Source organism: Trematomus bernacchii, unplaced genomic scaffold (genome assembly GCF_902827165.1).
Source record: "Trematomus bernacchii unplaced genomic scaffold, fTreBer1.1, whole genome shotgun sequence".
NCBI classification, from domain to species: domain Eukaryota; kingdom Metazoa; phylum Chordata; class Actinopteri; order Perciformes; family Nototheniidae; genus Trematomus; species Trematomus bernacchii.
Genome location: NW_022988043.1, coordinates 19223699 through 19241699, shown reverse-complemented (window position 1 = coordinate 19241699; position 18001 = coordinate 19223699). Strand labels below are relative to the sequence as shown.

Below are 18001 nucleotides of genomic sequence, written 5' to 3'. Positions count from 1 at the left end.
AAAATACAAATGTTTTCTCATTATTAGTATTGAAAAATGTAATGGAACAGACAGAGCCAACATTTTCAAAATATGACAAACATTTATGCTCCAGCTGCTTAATGACATTTTACTATCAAACCAAAAATGTTTGCCTTTTTTTTGGTCAGAAAACTTTATTTTGGATTAAGTTCAGACACACTAAGAATGTCTAGCTTCACCAACCACTTCTTTTTAAGTATACTTTTTTGTTATTTTTACACTGGTTGTTTGCCAGGACATCTCAACTGCTCAGTGATTCCACAGCGTGATCTCTTTTGCGTTTCGCTTGACAAATCTGTTTCCTACCAGACTCTCTGATTCCGTTTTAATTTCCTCCCAGACCTAAAGCATCCCCCCATTAAAGCCCACAAGATTACTTTGCAATTCAAACAACTGTGTAGTCAGCTTTGCTTTCATGTTATAGCACAAGGTAAACACTTTCTCTTGTGTTTTTAATTCCTCTAAAAGAGCTGCATGTTACTTCAGGCTGAGCCCTCAGAGGGCGGTTGAGGTAGAGAGTCCAGGGAAACTTGAATTATTACTTTAAATGTACTCATTCCAAGAGCTTGAAAATAATGTATTTTGCACTAATAAGCAACTTACTTGGTTTTTGAAAGCTAAGCTTAGCTTAGTTATTCATCCAATTGTTGTTTCACTTGGTTCCTGTCCATCAATCAATTAGGCGTTGTGCACACGGGAACGTTTGCGTTTATGCACAGTATGCGTATTCAAAAAAGTCTTCCGTTCACATGCATTCGTTTCATTTAACGTGTCTGTTCAAACGAGACCGCTGGAAACGCTGTAGTACATATGCCGGGACTGTAAGTGGCGCTGTAACTTCCGCCAAAATACACCAAAAGCAGCGAAGAAGAGCAGCCCGGAGCAGCCCCGCAGCAATGTTGCCATGGCTACCCTTCTGTTTATGCCCCGCGGTGTATTTAGCAACATGTAGTTCATGTAATTCTCCATGTCCACTTGTTGCTGATGGTTGTGGTAGAGGAGCTGTAGATTTTGCACTAATATCTGTAGCATGGTCAGTAGCAGTAGCAGTAGCTACTGACAGGAGGAAGTGTGTGTGGCGATTGCTGGTATTCAGCGGGATGTAGTAATTTCCTCAGCATATGGATAAATGCAACGGGGAAGTTAACTGAAAGAAACCGAATCTGTGGATATTGCATCGACCGACCAAGAAGCACGTCTCCGTGGAGAGGACGCGCTCAGAAAGAGAGATATTAGGCTTGTTTGAGACGAGCTGCGGCTCGCCTCGAAAGTAGACGAGAATAGCCGATCGCAGCCGGGGGAGGTCTCAAAAAGCTCGCCTGAAGTCGGACAGCTCGGAGTCGGCTTCTTCTTCTCTCGGTTTTTTGGCGGATTTCAAACAACTTTAAGGTGCATACCGCCACCTCCGGAGTCGGCTTGACTCGGTTTGCATTTATAAATGCACACGGCATCTATTGTACGTCTGTCCGTCCTGGGAGAGGGATCCCTCCTCTGTTGCTCTCCCTGAGGTTTCTCCCATTTCCCCTTTAAACTGTGGGTTTTTCTCTGGAAGTTTTTCCTTGTATGATGTGAAACGTAAGGACAGAGGGTGTCGTATTGTCATACTGATATTCTGTACACACTGTGAAGTCCACTGAGACAAATGTAACATTTGTGATATTGGGCTATATAAATAAACATTGATTGATTGATTGATAAAGAATGGACAAATGTGTTTAATCGTTAATGTCAGGTAGTAAGTAAATACATTTGTTCTTGCTCAAGATTAGATTCAACTTTATTGTTATTGCACAGATTACAGGTACTGAGACAACGAAATGCAGTTTAGCTTCTAACCAGGAGTGCATAAAGCAGTAAAGTGAAAAGTAATGTACACAATCTACAGAATAAAATATAGAATGAATTGAATGATGAATAAACAGTGAGGGGTATGAATACACTAGATATACACAGTAGCCTAGCCTAGTATGAACAGTGTGTTGTATGAATATGCTAAGATATGCTAAGATATATAAAGTATGACAACGGTAAGCAGTGCAAGTATAGTATACAAATATATAGATATTAATTTAATGATGATAAACATTGTGGAACAATGATGAAAAATGTGAATGGAAGTGGCGACGTAAAACTGACACAAAACAACAACACACTTTTGCCGAGCCAATGGAGAGTTTCATCCCCAGCACGGGGTAAAACCCACCAATGAGCGCTCAGCTCGAGATACCAGCAAGTCGTTTCCCATCAAGCATTTCGCTTCCGCAGCCCGTGGAGAGAAACTGCGCCGCCTCGCCGCGCCTCGCTCTCAAGTCTGCGGGCGTCTTTGTCCCGCGAGATTTCAACGTCTCATGTAGGCGAGCCTCCAGAGCAAGTCGGACAAAATGACTAACCATCATGCAACGCACAAGCAAGACGTTGATCGCAATTGCGCAGGTCTGCGCAGGTCTCGCTTGTCTCAAACAAGCCTAGTCTCTACAAACACCGGGTGAGATCGCTCCTCTGGGACACGCCGGTCCTCTGCCTACAAACATTTCTCTTTTTGCCGCCGACGGGCGCAGGAGCAATGAACAATAATGGCCTGGATTAGGCAGTAAAGACAAGTTTGGTGTATCGCAGAGCGGACTGTTTAATTTTGTTTGTGTTGTTTGGCTGGAAAATTGTCAATATAATGGATCAATGCATGAAATCTGACTCTGTTTATTTTGTTTAAGGAGTATATTGGGCGTTAACAATTCTGGTTTGCCTTTTATAATATTATTTCATTCAAGAACCCCTTGTGCGTTTAATTAACACAGCTAGTTTTGATAGTTGCTACAGCAGTGAGCAGGAGAGGTGGGGAGAGGCGGGGCTATCATTATTTTTTCAGGAAATATTCGTATAGAGGTGATTACACGGACTCGGTTGACCCCCCAGAGCGTTTCGTTTGCAAATCTATCCACCTTGGGACCCGTTATCGTTTGTGGGGTCAGTTTCTATCGGCCTCGTGTAAATAATAGGGCTATACGCACGCGAAACTATGCAGATACAAGCAGTTTTCTCCTCGTGTAAACGGCGCCTTAATTTAACCAATGTCTTTTGACATGAAAGTGGATAATCTTTATTCAATTTAGAGACAATAACATAAGCAGGGAATTTTGAATGACATGAAATCAGCGTTTCAATACATAGATTTTGAATGCATGGGGAAAATACCTTTATGTTATCTTTTGACCGATCAAATAATAAAATATAAATGGCTGCATTTGTACTAAATCCTGCCTATTAAAGGGGCATTTTATGCTCATTTACAGGTTCATATTTGTATTGTGTGCCTCTACTGTGACATGTTGACATTAATGTTCAAAAAGCTCTTTATTTTTGTCATACTGTGCTGCAGCACCTTTTTTCACCCTCTGTCTGAAACCAGAGCCCAGTAAGATCTGATTGGTACAATGTGTTGGAGCACTAATTAACATAAATGACATCACTATGTCATTATAGTGTCATCACTATGTCATTATGTTATGTAACTAAATAAAGGACAACAATGGAGGCGTTTCAATTTAAAATAAGTGACATAAATAATATATCAAAGTAATGAGACCTTATAAAAATATAACTGATGGGACTGTTTTTTTTTTTTAATGTATGTTTTTTACATAACAGTTATTATTGCACACTACAATTGGTTTATTGCACAATATTGAAACAGTCTGTATTGAGTGGGGGTCTACCAGGGGCCGTGGTGGCTGTAAAGCCTGACCACTGCAGTCTTTATTTTAGTCTTTGCAGAACATGTACATGCACAAAAAACTATGTAACACACTACAGGAAAAGGAAAACAAAAACATGTGGCCTTTTTAAAATGTTTGATTTGAATGCATATAAAGTGTATATTTATTGACTGTCATTCTAAGCATTGACAGCAATCAGAATAAGGGCTTGGCAGCCGTAGTCAATCACACACCAATATCAAAAAAGCAGAACCAGCTATAAATACACGATCACTCATCAGCATGACCTGGTTCATGTTGAAAGACAGAACGAGTCACATGCTCCAAAGATCTGTTCAAACTAGGTCAGGGGCAGCTGTCAACAAATCACATAAACTTTGACCAACTTCAGCATCATCACATGACACCATGTCCAGGCTCATAATACTGAATAGGTAGTGTGAGATATAGGAAGTCAGGATTTCATGCTCTGAATAAAAATGTCCTAAAAAGGTCACAAAAAGTTGAAAATGTGACCTAGAATTGCCTTGGGATAAACTGAAGTTTAAAATTCTTTCAGCAGCAGCATAAACAGAGCTTAAGTATTTGGGGATTTTTAGATAGAGATTTTTTACAGTGTGCACCCTTGACCTAATCTGAGTTGGCACAGGCTGTCTGTTTCTTTTTGCGATGGTTGTTGTTACGTAAGTTGAAGTCCTTTTGTTGTGAAAGGCTCTCTAGATGCTTCGAATAAATCTCTGCTGACCTCTGAACCCTTACACAACAGCTTTCTTTTGCACAATAAGTCTGTTGGAGCAGCTGATGACAGCCCACAGAGGTTTAATTTGGGCTGTCAATGTTTACTCTCACAATTAATCTGGAGACCTTTAACGCATTACCAAGTTAGAGCCAAACTCCTATTATCCCAACGCAGATGTTTACCATGAAACACATGAAAAAGGCAAAGGAAGCTGAGAAACGGACACAAGCTACATGTATTGCACTGACCGGACACCGTTGGAAATCAGTAAGAGCCATCACTACCTCGCTGTAACGGCATACCCTAATCCATGACGAATGTTCTGCACTCGTTCGCTTTAGGTGTGCTGAAAACAGAGAAAAGGCATTTTGCTGAACTATGCCTTTGTTTCTTGAAGTTGCACAGTGGTGGGAGATAGCAGACAGGGTCACCACTGTAGAAACATATAGTGCTTGCATTACCATTTGAGCATACATTGCATGTGTGTAGCATACATTAGACAGAGACAGCAGGTTTGTTAATGATTTGGCTAAGTGTCGGAAGATTGTCCGACTTCATGCCAATAAATAAGAAATCACATTATAATAAATTACAAAATCCTCTCATTTCGGTTACAAGTTTGTCATGCATTTCTTTATTGCAACACCATTAGTGTAATTGCAGTGTTGTAGTCAAGTCACAAATTCTCGTGTCCGAGTCACTCTCAAGTCCCCACTATTTGAGTCCGAGTCCAAGTCCGAGTCACCGATAGGGAAGGATCTCATGTGTTACTCTGAGTGGATATATTTGTTTACATTTAGCTGTTGGTTTGTTTTTTATAAATGAAAATGTCTTATTGTCTACATTGCTTTAATCCTTTTATTTTGTGTGTGTTTCTGCACATCTCTAGACTGGGAATAATAGCAGGGACGCGGTACGGGAACTCGCCTCGCAGCTGAACACACCTGGGGCACAGTACATCCGTATTATAGACAAAACTTGTTCGAATCCAAATCCAAGTTCGATCTTCAATGTGAGAGTCCCGGTTCGAGTCCAAGTCCACCAGTGCGCGAGTCGGAGTACGAGTCGGAGTGTGCGAGAATTCACAAGTTTGAGTCTAGTCAGGAGTCCCGAAAATCGACACCCAAGTCCGAAACAAGGAGTCGTGTACTCCCAGTCTGTGTATTTGTTATATCTTCCTCCAAAATATCAGTAAATACTAGTATTTTCAATGTGATGTATTTTTCATACACTAGCAGCTTAGACTAGTATAACATTCTCCAAACTTAGACTAGCATTGAGACATTCAATCAAATCTCAAGGGCTTTGGTCATTGGAAGGTTATATAACTTCTAAGCGTCTATTAAAACTGGGCTAAATTATGTTTAGAAAATGAAAATATCACATAGCTTAGACAACAATTGTTTTAACAACATTTTTAAGACTACTGTTCAATGGATTGCAACTTCTTCCTGACACAAGCTGTACAAAAGCAAATAAGTGAAAGTCTTCTCAATGTCAGATTGACATCAGAGAAACACAGATAACTTTAAGACAAATGTGAACAACAGAATCCTAATCATTTAAGATGAAGAGGAGAGGTCAGTAGGGTCAAAGGCTAGAGTCCCCTCTCGGCTGTAAACATGGAAATGCAACCTCACCAGGTCACTTTGAGTTCAGGCCCGTCCCTGTCATCAAGATAATAACCCAGTTTTGTTCAGATGTCGTAAATCAGAGGTCTCTCGGTGGTCATCCTCTATCAGCAGCTTTGTAGTTGGGAGATGTCACAGGGTCAGAGGTCACAAGTAGTAGTTCTGCTTTGAGGCCCAAAGCAATTATCTTATGACTGGAAGAAAAGTGCTGAGTGGCACAGTTGACTAAAGGCTTTCCTGTTTACTGGATTGTTTATTGCTGCCTTCCTTATGTCATCCTTTCCTTGTTATTCTCCATTTTACTTTCTTTCTCTCAACTTTTGGCGATTTTGGAAATGTATTATTACAGTTCCTTTAAAATGACAATTTCTGACATTACATGAACTAAACAAAGCTGCATTCATCACAATTGCTTGTGTTTTAGAGATAATTGCAAGGCAATTTAAGTTGTTTCTCTGTGGGGTTAAAGGTTGATCACAAACAAATTGATTCAACTCATAAACTTTTTATTTTATTATTATTATTATTATTATTTTATTTTAGCGTCATATTTGTATTTTGTGTGTATTTTGTGCCTCTACTGTGACATGTCTCCATGCTTTAATGTTCAAAAAGGTCTTTCTTTTTCTCATTCTGCCTGTGCTGCAGCACCTCTTTTCACCCTCTGTCTGAAACCAGAGCCCAGTCTGCTCTGATTGGTTAGCTGGTTGTTCTTTACTGTAATTGGTCAAATGTTTAGATGTATCCAGCCCCTTAGCCTACTAGTACAATGTTTTGTAGTAGTAGGAGCGCTAGCCAATATAAACGTTTGTTACATAGTGATGTCATTATGTTACAGAGGTAAACAAAGAGTCCAATGGAGACGTTCCAGGCATGGGGGGGAGTGTGTGGGAGAGAAACTCCGTCTGGAGGGAGCTTTGGGATTTTTGTCTTTGCAAACCATTTACGTGCACAAAAACCTATACACACTTTGGGGAAATCCCAAAAAGCACAATTGGGCCTTTTTAAAGTTACTAGTTTAATTGCTTTTCCAAATGAACAACAAATGCAGTACCTCACATCCCATCAATGTAGAAGATGAAGCAGATTATTTTTGCCAGAGCGCCTTGCGTTGGAAACCCTGCTGCAATGCTGAAATGGTTCCATTCAAATGAACGAGAAGCCATTTTTTCAATTCAAGGCTCTGTCGGTCACAACATCGCCTTTACTGTTTAACCTAATATTAACATAGCCAACAACATTTGTAGGCAACATGAATATAAGCTACAATAAAGACTCTGCATTTCTCTGCATTTCATTCTATGGATGCCCCGTCAGTGGCTGTTGTTTAAAAGAAAGAATTCATAAAACAGACCAGTGAAATCAAATCAAATCAAATCAAGTTTTATTTATAAAGCACATTTAAAAGCGATTTTTGGTCGAGCCAAAGTGCTGTACATGTAATAAAAACACATTACTACAATCACAATAAAAACCGAACCGATGACCTGTACAATATGTTCTTTCTTTTCAATTAGTCTCTGCTCTACCCAATGAATGATTCATAGAACTCAGTCTGTATTAATAACTAATAAGGATAAGTGATATTAGGGAACAGCTTGTCCGCTGGCATGGGTCAAAAAGGTCTGAGATTACACCAGTAAAGCCGTGTCAGAACTTCCACTCGCGTTGCAGGAGGCCATTTGATGAAGACCATATTTTGAACCACTTTGCTGGTATTATCTGACCAGCTTGTTAATTATATTGGTCATTACGAGCCTTGTTCATGCCAGTATGTTCTGCTACTGCTCTGCATGTGGCTTGTACAGTAAAAGGAGGCTGTATTCAGAATTGAAAAATGAGTTGATCCCTTGATCCTCTGGCAAGATAACGCAAACAGCTCAAAACCTCCAGGATTTAATCGGTCAAATCCCTCTTTTCACTAATATGGTTTAAGAGGATTTCTCCATACGTTATTATGGCAGCAGGCAAGTCATTTCCTGAGAAGAGTTAATTTCCTCTTCAAAATAAATCTAAATAAATCTCAGCGTTATATGTTTGACCCTATTCTTCAGTTATGACATCCCAATGTTCCTTCTTCTGCAGACGCATGATAACACACAAACAAATATGTGCACATACCTACACTAAATCAGACACATACTCATAAGTTACCTCCCCACGAAGGAAAATAAAGATAAACATCTATGGTGGCAGCGTCAAAGTGGCCCTTCCCATTGATTTCCTCTTTCTGTGTCACAGAGAAACACGTTGGCTAATAGGACTGCGTTATGCAACAGCATGCAGCTGTGGGCTTTTACCCATAAATCCCTGCCAGTGCTCAACTTGAGGAGATTAAAGTTGAGTGAATGCCCACCCTGCCGCACATGGACGCTGGGGCTGCAGGGTCATTTTCAATTATTTTCCCATCTCTACTTTTGCCTTTTTTCCCCACTCAGGGAGCTACAGAGTAAACATGTTTTTGTTTTAAAGATGCACAAAAAAGGCATCTTTAACACAAATTGCTTTTCATTTCACTGGCTGCCGATTACTCAGCGATTCATTTGTAAAAACGTACAAGTTTGTGGGTGCTAGTCACAAGAGAGTGGAATCAACAGTGTGTAAAATCACTTTTGTTTGCTCTCCATAATTCTTATTTGTTTATAGTATCGACTCCTTGACTCAGAATCCGGGGACAAACACTGTTAATGACATGCTTGCCTTGTTTCTTTTAATCCAGTGATTTCTCTGCATGTAGAGACTGTAGGCCTGTGTGGTGGAGCACCCTGAGATCTGGCTGCTGTACATCTCTTTGTTCAGTGTCAGGTGAACGTCCGACTTGCTAAGAGGACCACTTATTACTGTTGGCTCTTTCTGTATTGAAAACTTTAATTAGAGGGCACATTCCGCACACATTAAAGGGGCCCTATTTTGGGGTTTTCCCTTTCCTGTAGTGTTACAGGTTTTTGTTAATGGTCCGCAAAGGCTAAAATCCCAAAGGTCACGTCAGAGGGAGGAGTTTCTTTTTTGTTTACTTCTGTAACATAATGATATCACTATTGCCCCTTTCACACCAACACGTTTTCAGCTCCGGCTCGGAGCTAGAGCCTGAAAAGTACCGGTCTTTCCTGTTCACACCGCAGCGGCGCCGCCTCTTAGCTCCGGAATCCGGTTCACTTCCAGCTCCAAAAAATTGTCGGTCTAGAAGCAGCTTCGGAGCTAAGAGGCGGCGTCGCTTACGTCTCTCTTACGTCGAGGCGTGCAGGAAACTAAACCCACCTCTCCTGAACATGGGTCGACTGAAGAGTCTCGTCATGCCTGCCAACAAGCAGTAGCGCTGAGCAAAGTGACTAGAAGGCAACCACACACTTATAAAGAAAAACACACTTTATAAAGTCAGGCAACACTAACCAGGCTTCGTGTGATTCTGTTTATTTGTACCTTACTTTGACCATCCGTTCGCTGTTATTGATCATTGTGGAGAGCAGGCAGACGTTTTGTTTTGTATTATAGCAGCTATCGGATGGAATCAAGACATGGGCTGCACAGGTTGTCATGTCCGACTATCACAAGTAGAATCATAATGAAAAATACGCCGGTAAAATGTGCCTGTAGAAAACGGCTTAGCAAGTAGTCAGTTTAGCTTCGGTTAATATGCTAACATCACCCATGTTATACCAGAGAAACTTTCATAACAGCGTTGTGATGCCAAACAGCGTCAATTCAGACTGACACACATTCACTTAAGGGGAACTGGGAATATGTATCAGCTGCTTGTGTGACAGTCAGACAGTGAATACTTTAGAGCCGTGTGAGCTAACCCGGAGCTAACGGGAGAATAAACTCCCGTGGAAGAGCAGCCAGCACTGCAGCGGTCGGTAAATGCCGCTGAAACACATTAATAAACAATGAACCACGGCACTCTGGAGAAAAGTATAATGTTGGAGAAGTCGTTATTTAATTTAATCTGGCTTCGTATGATTAAAAGCAACACGATCATCGACCCGACGCAGTCCCCCGTTGTTGTTGTTGTTGTTGTTGTGAGCTCCGTTGGGGAGAAAATCAGCGATATAAACGGTGACGTCATGACGCAGCAGCGGCAGCTCTGGGCGGTGTGAACAGAGCGGGAGCTGAAAAGGGAAACCGGAGCTGAACCAGAAAAGCTCTAGCTAGGAGCTAGAAAGGGAAAAGCGCTGGTGTGAAAGCCGCATATGTAACACCTTTGTTTCTGTTGGCTCGCACTCCAACACATTGTACCTGATAGGCTAAGGGGCAGAGGGTGAAAAGAGCTGATGCAGCACAGGCATTACCTGAAAAATAAAGACCTTTTTGAACATTAAACTATGTAAACATATCACAGTAGAGACACAAAATACAAATATGAATCCTGAAAATGTGCATAATAGGGCCCCTTTTAAATACATTCAATGTGACTTCTATTGCTCTCTGCAAAGCAGTGGCGGTTCTAGCTGATATGGTGCCCTGGGCGGTGCACCTCCCATCGCGCCTGGCATCGCGCCTGGCATCGCGCCTGGCATCGCGCCTGGCATCGCGGCTGGCATCGCGCCTGGCATCGCGCCTGGCATCGCGCCTGGCATCTCTAATGGCGCATTTCCACTACAGCGCGGAGCACGGTTTAAGCGTGCCGTGCCGTGCCGTGCCCGGCCCGTTTTTGGTTGCGTTTCCACTAGGCGTAGTTCTGGCTAGCGGGTACTTTTTCACAGTTTTTCTGGCTCTCCAAAATCGAAGTTCTTTCCGGGCCAACAACCGGGCTGAGTATGCTAAACTAGAGAGAGAATCGCTGGCAAGGGGGCTACAACTACAACAAAATGAACATATTTGACCGTGATTTAATTGTAATACACGTTTCAAAATGATGCCGAAGTAACAACATACTGATACCGGTTAGTAAAAACCATGAATTAATGCTTTGACGAGACTGCAGACAGACGGCAGGCGAAAAACCTTTTAAAATCCGTGTTTTCTAAATGGAGATTGGCTAAGCTAACGCAGTATATGCTCCGACCGTCCACACTCACAACAACGGCCTATACAGACATAAATAAAGCAGCGACTGTATTCACCATGACACAGGCAGTCTGTGGTTTGTACTTGTTTAACTTTTGTCTAGTTTCTTCTTCACCTTGAAATAGCATCTTCAGCACAGTCAGACATGGAATGATGCAGGACGCTGAGGAGTTGTTATGGCTCACCTCTAGTGTCACTTCCTCTATTGGGATGAGACTTTCGACCAAATTGGACACAATGTCCCACTGGTGAGAATTAGGACAGGCAAATCCTCCGTGTTCACCGGCGTAGATGCTAAGAGCACGCTTTTGCTCCAGTGCTCTTTGCAGCATGTGGAGTGTTGAGTTCCACCTGGTCGGGACAGCCTGGACTAGGTTGTGTTCTGGCAGGCCAAGGTCCTTCTGAATGGCCCTCAAACGCTGCTTGGCAAGAATCGAGTGGTGGAAATGGGTGGCACACCTCTTTAACATCGCAATGACATCTATGACGGCTCTTTGACTTGACAGACCATCATTCACCACGAGCTGCAATGAGTGCGCTGTGCAACTGAGGTCTGGGAGTTCAGCAAGCCTCATTCCCTTGACCATATTTGCTCCACTGTCTCGAAGCACAAGTGCTACACGGTCTTTGCTTATTTTCCAGTCATCAAGCATGCCGAGGAATGTCTCTCCGATATATTCCCCAGTGTGGGATCCATGCATCGCTTTTGTATTCAAAACAACCTGCTTTCTGGTCCATTCATTGTCAATAAAGTGGCATGTTAGGCTCATCAGTGACTCGGTTGATCCAGACCAGCAGTCTGTAGTGAAGGAGAGTGAGTGGCCAGCATTCTCTGGTTGGATCAGGGCTTTTATCTTCTCTACAACCTTGTGGTGAACATCATACAGCTTTACAGTGCGGTAATACTTCTAATTTTTCAGCGCATATCGTGGTTCCGCTGCAGCCATGAGGCGCTTAAAGCCAACATCAGAGACCAGTGTGAACGGTTGGTTGTCAGTGACAATTATCTCTGTAATTAGTTTGTCCATTAGTATAGATCGGTTATCAGATTTTGGCCACTTTTTTTGTTTCTCAAGCATGTCATGCATTGTAGGCTGAGTTGGAGTCATTGTCCTCTGCTGAGATTCAGATTCACGTTTCCCCTGTGCGGTTCCATAGATACCAGGGTGATGATTCCTAAGATGGGACCACAGGTTTGACGTATTTGTCGCTTTTGCACTTGTTGATCCCATGCTGACACCTACTTTGCATGTATTGCAGACTGCCTTCCCCTGTGTTGTTTGAGTGTAATACTCCCATACTGCACTTGTTGCCCTTTTCTTTAGTGCAGCCATCTGCAATGAGTTAGAGAGAGACAGAGAGTTAAAAGTGGGGCTGCAGGCTGACATGCTTAACTAACAATAATGCTTAATTTATTATATCAAAACAATGCCTGTCTATCTAGCATAAAATCCCAATAAGCTACTAGCAACTGCAAAACACTAGTGCTAGCTAATGTTTTGCAAAATATTAAAAGTGAGGCTATTACAGTAGACCTAACGTTAGTCTAGTAGCCTCACTTCTAATATTTTGCTAAACATTTGCTAGATACATGTTGGCTAGCTAATGAGCTTCACTTATCAACCTGAAAAACTGCGAGGCTCCAATCGCAGCCCCCCCCCCCCCCCTCCGCACCACAGCTCCTCCGCTGCGAGACGCTGCACGCACCCCCAACTCTGACTGACTTCCCGCGTCCCTGTGTAACTGGGAAACTGATAGAATTGGATCATAAGATCGTGGTGTTTTTGCAACTTCAGCATAGGGGATTGGGATGTTTATTGAACTTTCAACTGCCTTACCTTCGAAACGAAGAGTGGAACAGGCTAGCAAGTGTGCAGGTGTGCGTCATATGAGAGGCCCCGCCTTACATCTTCCGCCACAGATTTGGCAAAATTGGTCCATGCGCAAAGCATTGTGGGGATTTTAAGGACTCGAAGTCTACCCATGTGCAGCCTCGAAATTTCCCCCAAACCAAGGACGCGGCCTCGGTGGAATTCCAAGTATGCTGGAGATTGGAACAGTCCTTCGGCGGCACTCGATGACGTAGCATCCTTGAAATATTGGCTTGGAAGCCAATATCCTCGCGATTGAGAAACGGCCTGTGTCTGTGTTCTTTCGCACCTGCCTGTAATCTGAGAAGGTCCCGCCTCTCTGGCTGGCTCCCGCCCGGAAAATCTTCAGTGTTGATTGACACTTCAGTAATAGCCTATCAGATAGCGCTGTGGGCGGCACATTGCTCGTGTACACAGAGTGGTGACTGCAGCCAGAGAAACGGCCGCATCAGAGCCAAAGTTTTATCGGCAATTTGATAAAAAAAAGGCAGAAATGCGGAATATCGGCCCCGATAATCGGCCAGGCCGGGCCAGGCCGGGCCAGGCCAATTATCGGTCGACCCCTAACAAGCATGCTCAGTCTACTTTCCATGGAGAATCAATAACTGTTTGATTTCCCTGTCTCGTTGCATAAAATGAACACAATATGCTCAATGTGTGAGAGGTGAAAGTGTTGCTAATCAATACCAAAGATCCATGGTTTCTTAACATGTTTCTGTGCATATATAAAATAACTTTCTATTTCCTCCTTTCAGCCAACAATCTTTGGGACTTGTACCAATGAGAGAACACGGTTTGACAACAGACTGGTAAGACACCTCAATCTAAACTTTTTAACTGATTAAGTACGCTCGCAAACAAGGACATTTGGGTTTGAGGGTTAACGGGTGAAGTTGTGTTATAATTGAATAACAGGAAGTAAAGGGAATTTAATTACCTAAAATTCCCAAGGATAAAGATTCTCAAAGCAGCAACAGATGCCTGTGTGGTGTGTTTTTTCAGAGCTATTTACCCTTTAAATATGGTGGAATCTTACATTTTTGCTCATATTAATACCTTTTTTAAATAATGTCCACCATTCAAGCATTTCCCTGCATGGCAGATGGTAATAATCTTTTCTCTTTTGACGATAACATTTTTTGGAGGCACACAAAGACTTCCTTGGTCTCTGTATAATGCAAATGGCAATTGCAGATGCCACAAAAAGCCAATTAACCAGCAAAAAAGAAAATGATTAAGCTGCCCGGTTGTTTTCCTGGCTAGGAGGGGAGTCTGTGGTGAGGTTCTGCCAACTGGCACACGGCTTATTTAATTACTTAGCCCTGCGGCACCGAATGAATACGGCAGATTTATGGATTTGTCCATTTCCCATTTATCAGAAAACAATAAAAGCGTCCCTTTATGCTCTGTCTCCAAAGCACTGCTGGTCCCCGTGACCAATAAGCAGGATGCTCTGTCTTTTTTCCCAGTCTGGTCTCAGTAATGGACTGCAGCAGGTGGGTGGGCGGTCCTGTGTTCATTCTCAGGTACAATATGTATTGGAGAGCCTGATCATGAAAGACTTGTTGAAACCCTTTGAGAGTGCGAAGAGCCAAAACTGGTCCAAGCCAGGCTGGATTATTTATGTTTGTGTCACATGGCCATTTATTTAAAAATGTAAAAGTAATCTAATTGTGTGCCCTTGACTCCTGATCTGTGACATAGTTAAAGCAAATACATACATAGTTGGTTGGTTGTTTGGTTGGTTGGATTGATGGATTGAAATGGCTTTTAAAGAGGCCAAAATATCCCTGTTGTTCATCCCCCCACTCAAGATATACGCACCCATTGGGGGTCCAAAATCAGAGTTGTAAGGGTTCATGGGCTAATGCTAATGGGAACCACCACATGAGATAATGAAAGGCTTTCTTCATAGCTGGTTTAAGTCTTGCGTATAATCCACTCAGACTTCATTTCCCTCTTCCTAAAGAGCTGTGAGGTTAGATGAGTTTTCTCTTCCTCTCTGATGGAAATCTCTTATGCATTTGCATTGGCCTCAAACGTGTGTAACCACAGGTGAAACAGGGACAGGCGCTGCCCGGGGATTATGTTAACATTATGCATGCTGAACAATAGCACCCTCAGTGGGAGATACAGACCGAGAAGACATCCGCCATAATATCACCAATGGCGGCTTAACTCTCATGCATCGGGAGGCTTTGCAGGATTATTCTAATAATAAAGGCAGAATTGTTACTAAATCCTAATTGATTTCTTCACCCTTATGGACATTGTACTCACCATTGTATAGTGGATAAATCGAGCATGCAGCTACGTATGACTCTGAACCTCTATCACCGAAGGTTTAACTGGGATGAGCACTATCAATTTCTAAATAGATACAAATATTACAAGATTTTCTCCTCTATGTATTTGCCAGATTGGAGATGAATATTAAATCAAAGTAACAAATACGTATATCAAGCCTGATGCCAATTAGTCTTTGGTGCAACTGTAATTTAATTGATGAGTGCTTTAATTCAATGGCAGATAATTCAGTGCAGTAATTTTTATACAGTTTTAATTAAAGATGGGAAAAACAGATGACTAAAACAGCACCAAATGGCTAATAATGGACCGGGAGCCTTTGCCCATTAAAAAGGATTGGTATCCCATGACAACCAAAGCAGGATGCTCACTGAGAAAGCAAATACTGTGAATTCAAATGAATGTTAAGCTGATTGAAAATCTCTTTGTTTGTGCAGTTCTCTGCTAATAATACCAAATAATTTTAGGAGTAATGTAGTTCTTACATATTTCAGGAACAATTCATATAACAAGCTCTAAAATAATTAACTCAATGTATCTTAATCCCTACACAGACATTATTGTAGAAGGAATTGCGGTTTTGGAAGGAGCTGCATGCTAGAAGTAATATTCCCGGACATATTGCTGGCTAAATGGTTAAACTGCTGTTAGTCAAGATATAGTTAGAGTCAAGAACTCCATCAAATATCACCTCATTGTCATTTTAACCTTTATGTTTATGTACAGATTCAACAAATGTGACACTATGAATTGATAAGTTTTGCTAGATGTACAAGGAAGTTGGACAGACTAGCTGTTGCTAAATGCACATTTAACTTTTTGCTAATTAGGGAGTGCTAGATGTACTAAAACATGGACTTTGGACATGGACAGGCTAGCTGTTTGCTCCTGCTTGTAGTCTGTATGCTAAGCTAATGCTGCCATTAAGCTGACCTTAGCTGCTGTGGAGTACATTAGGATGCTGCTAATTGCTGAAAGCTAATTTGAGGTAGGATTAAGCAACAATGTCTGTTGCAGGAAATGAATCTTGGTATGTGTGACTGTGCGGCCAATGTTCTGCCAAAATGTTTTTCACTCGTACTTCATTTTAGCATTTGGCCTTTCCCCTTTTGTTAATGTCACAGACCTAGAGCATCCATTACGTAACACCTAAACTATGCTGAGAACGCTATGATAAGTACGTGATGCATGAATGATGTGTGTTTAGCTCTAAAGTCCAGGATGGTTGCATAAGCCTGTGTAAGGCCACTGGTTATGTTAACGTGTTTCTCATAGAAAGCAGAAGTGAGCTCCTTCAGAGGCCTGATGTTCCTCCAACATCAGCAGCCCACTGCTGGGAACATGGATGTGGGCCAAAACAACAGTGCTGCATTTTTCCTCCTTGTCCATTTGTGGAAGTTTCACATAGTTGGCAGCTGGAATTAGCCATCAACTTCATTCAAGTATGGTGTATGTTATCTAAAGGGATGCAACCGTGACACAATCTGGTCCTGCATTAACCAAGAAGTCATGGTTACAACAGGCAAACACACTATGTGTTTACATGCACCCAAATAAAGAGGTCACAATTCATCAGTAATTCTAAATGTCATGACTTTTACTTGTTACTCTTCAGTTGTGTCTGTCAAACCTGATGAACAGCATAGACAAAGACAGCTGTCTATAAAATACAAGACAGAATGCTGTTTTTTGACACTGCACTGACATTTTAGTTGGACATGTAATCCTGTTAGAGCCTACATGTGATGAGTGCCATTTGGAGGCCGGATCATTCCAAAGCCCCATACAGTACCATGAGTACTGCCATTTTAACATGGGTGGTCCCTCAGGGAATTCAACTCCTGACCCAGGCTAAGTTGGGAGCAGGGTTCCACATGGCCCTGTTGAATGTATTATGTTGATGGCAGATGTTCACAAATATGGTGTGATGTCATCTGGTTTGGTCCAGAATGCAACATGCGGACATTCAATAAATGAATTATTAATGAGAATGGCGCTACCTATAGCCTACTGATGTTTCCTGCAGATACAATCGTCAACAGTGAGACAATTCAAGCTAAACCAGAACTTTTCTAGGGGTCAATAAAGAAATGTAAGATTTTTTACTGAACAGTTTTGCCAAGATAAATTTAGAAAGGCTTAGCTTTTCCCTCTCCTCCTCTATTCATTACTCCTCCTTGTGACTCTTGGCCTCTATCGTTTAAAAAAGGTTTATTAGCTCATCTTTTTAAAATGATGAGTTGCATTACCTTCCGCTCTATTTTTACCCTTGTTTCAGGGTGGGGGCCATGAGTGGTGAGCTGCATTGCTACATGGCAACAAATTGGAATAAAATGGACATGGTTCTTCTTATTCCTGCCTTAAGAAGCAACAGAAAATCGACGTACCTCCTCTTCACAAGGCAATGTTGTATGCTAAACATGTTATAAATGTGTCTGTTGTGGTTAGCAGTTTTACTTGTGGTGTTTCAGCTGTAAAGATCTGCATACAACTAGTCTTTCTTGTAAGCAATGATTTGTATGTTGCTCCCAAAACCATTACTAATCACTTTTAAAATAATATCACAATTATGCTGGGACAAGACTCATGCTTGGTAAGGTTAAGGGAAACATCATGGTTTGGGTTATAAAGACTACTTTGTTAAAGTGGACCTATCATACTATATTTGAATAATATATTGTAGGGCCAAACCTATATAAAACATGTCTGAAG

At 41.8% G+C, this 18001-nt stretch overlaps 1 pseudogene; it reads right to left on the bottom strand.

Annotated features, from left to right (window-relative positions):
• The window catches only part of LOC117472603, a 46256-nt pseudogene extending 33811 nt beyond the window's left edge, over positions 1 to 12445 (bottom strand).
• Positions 12446 to 18001: the final 5556 nt, after the last annotated feature.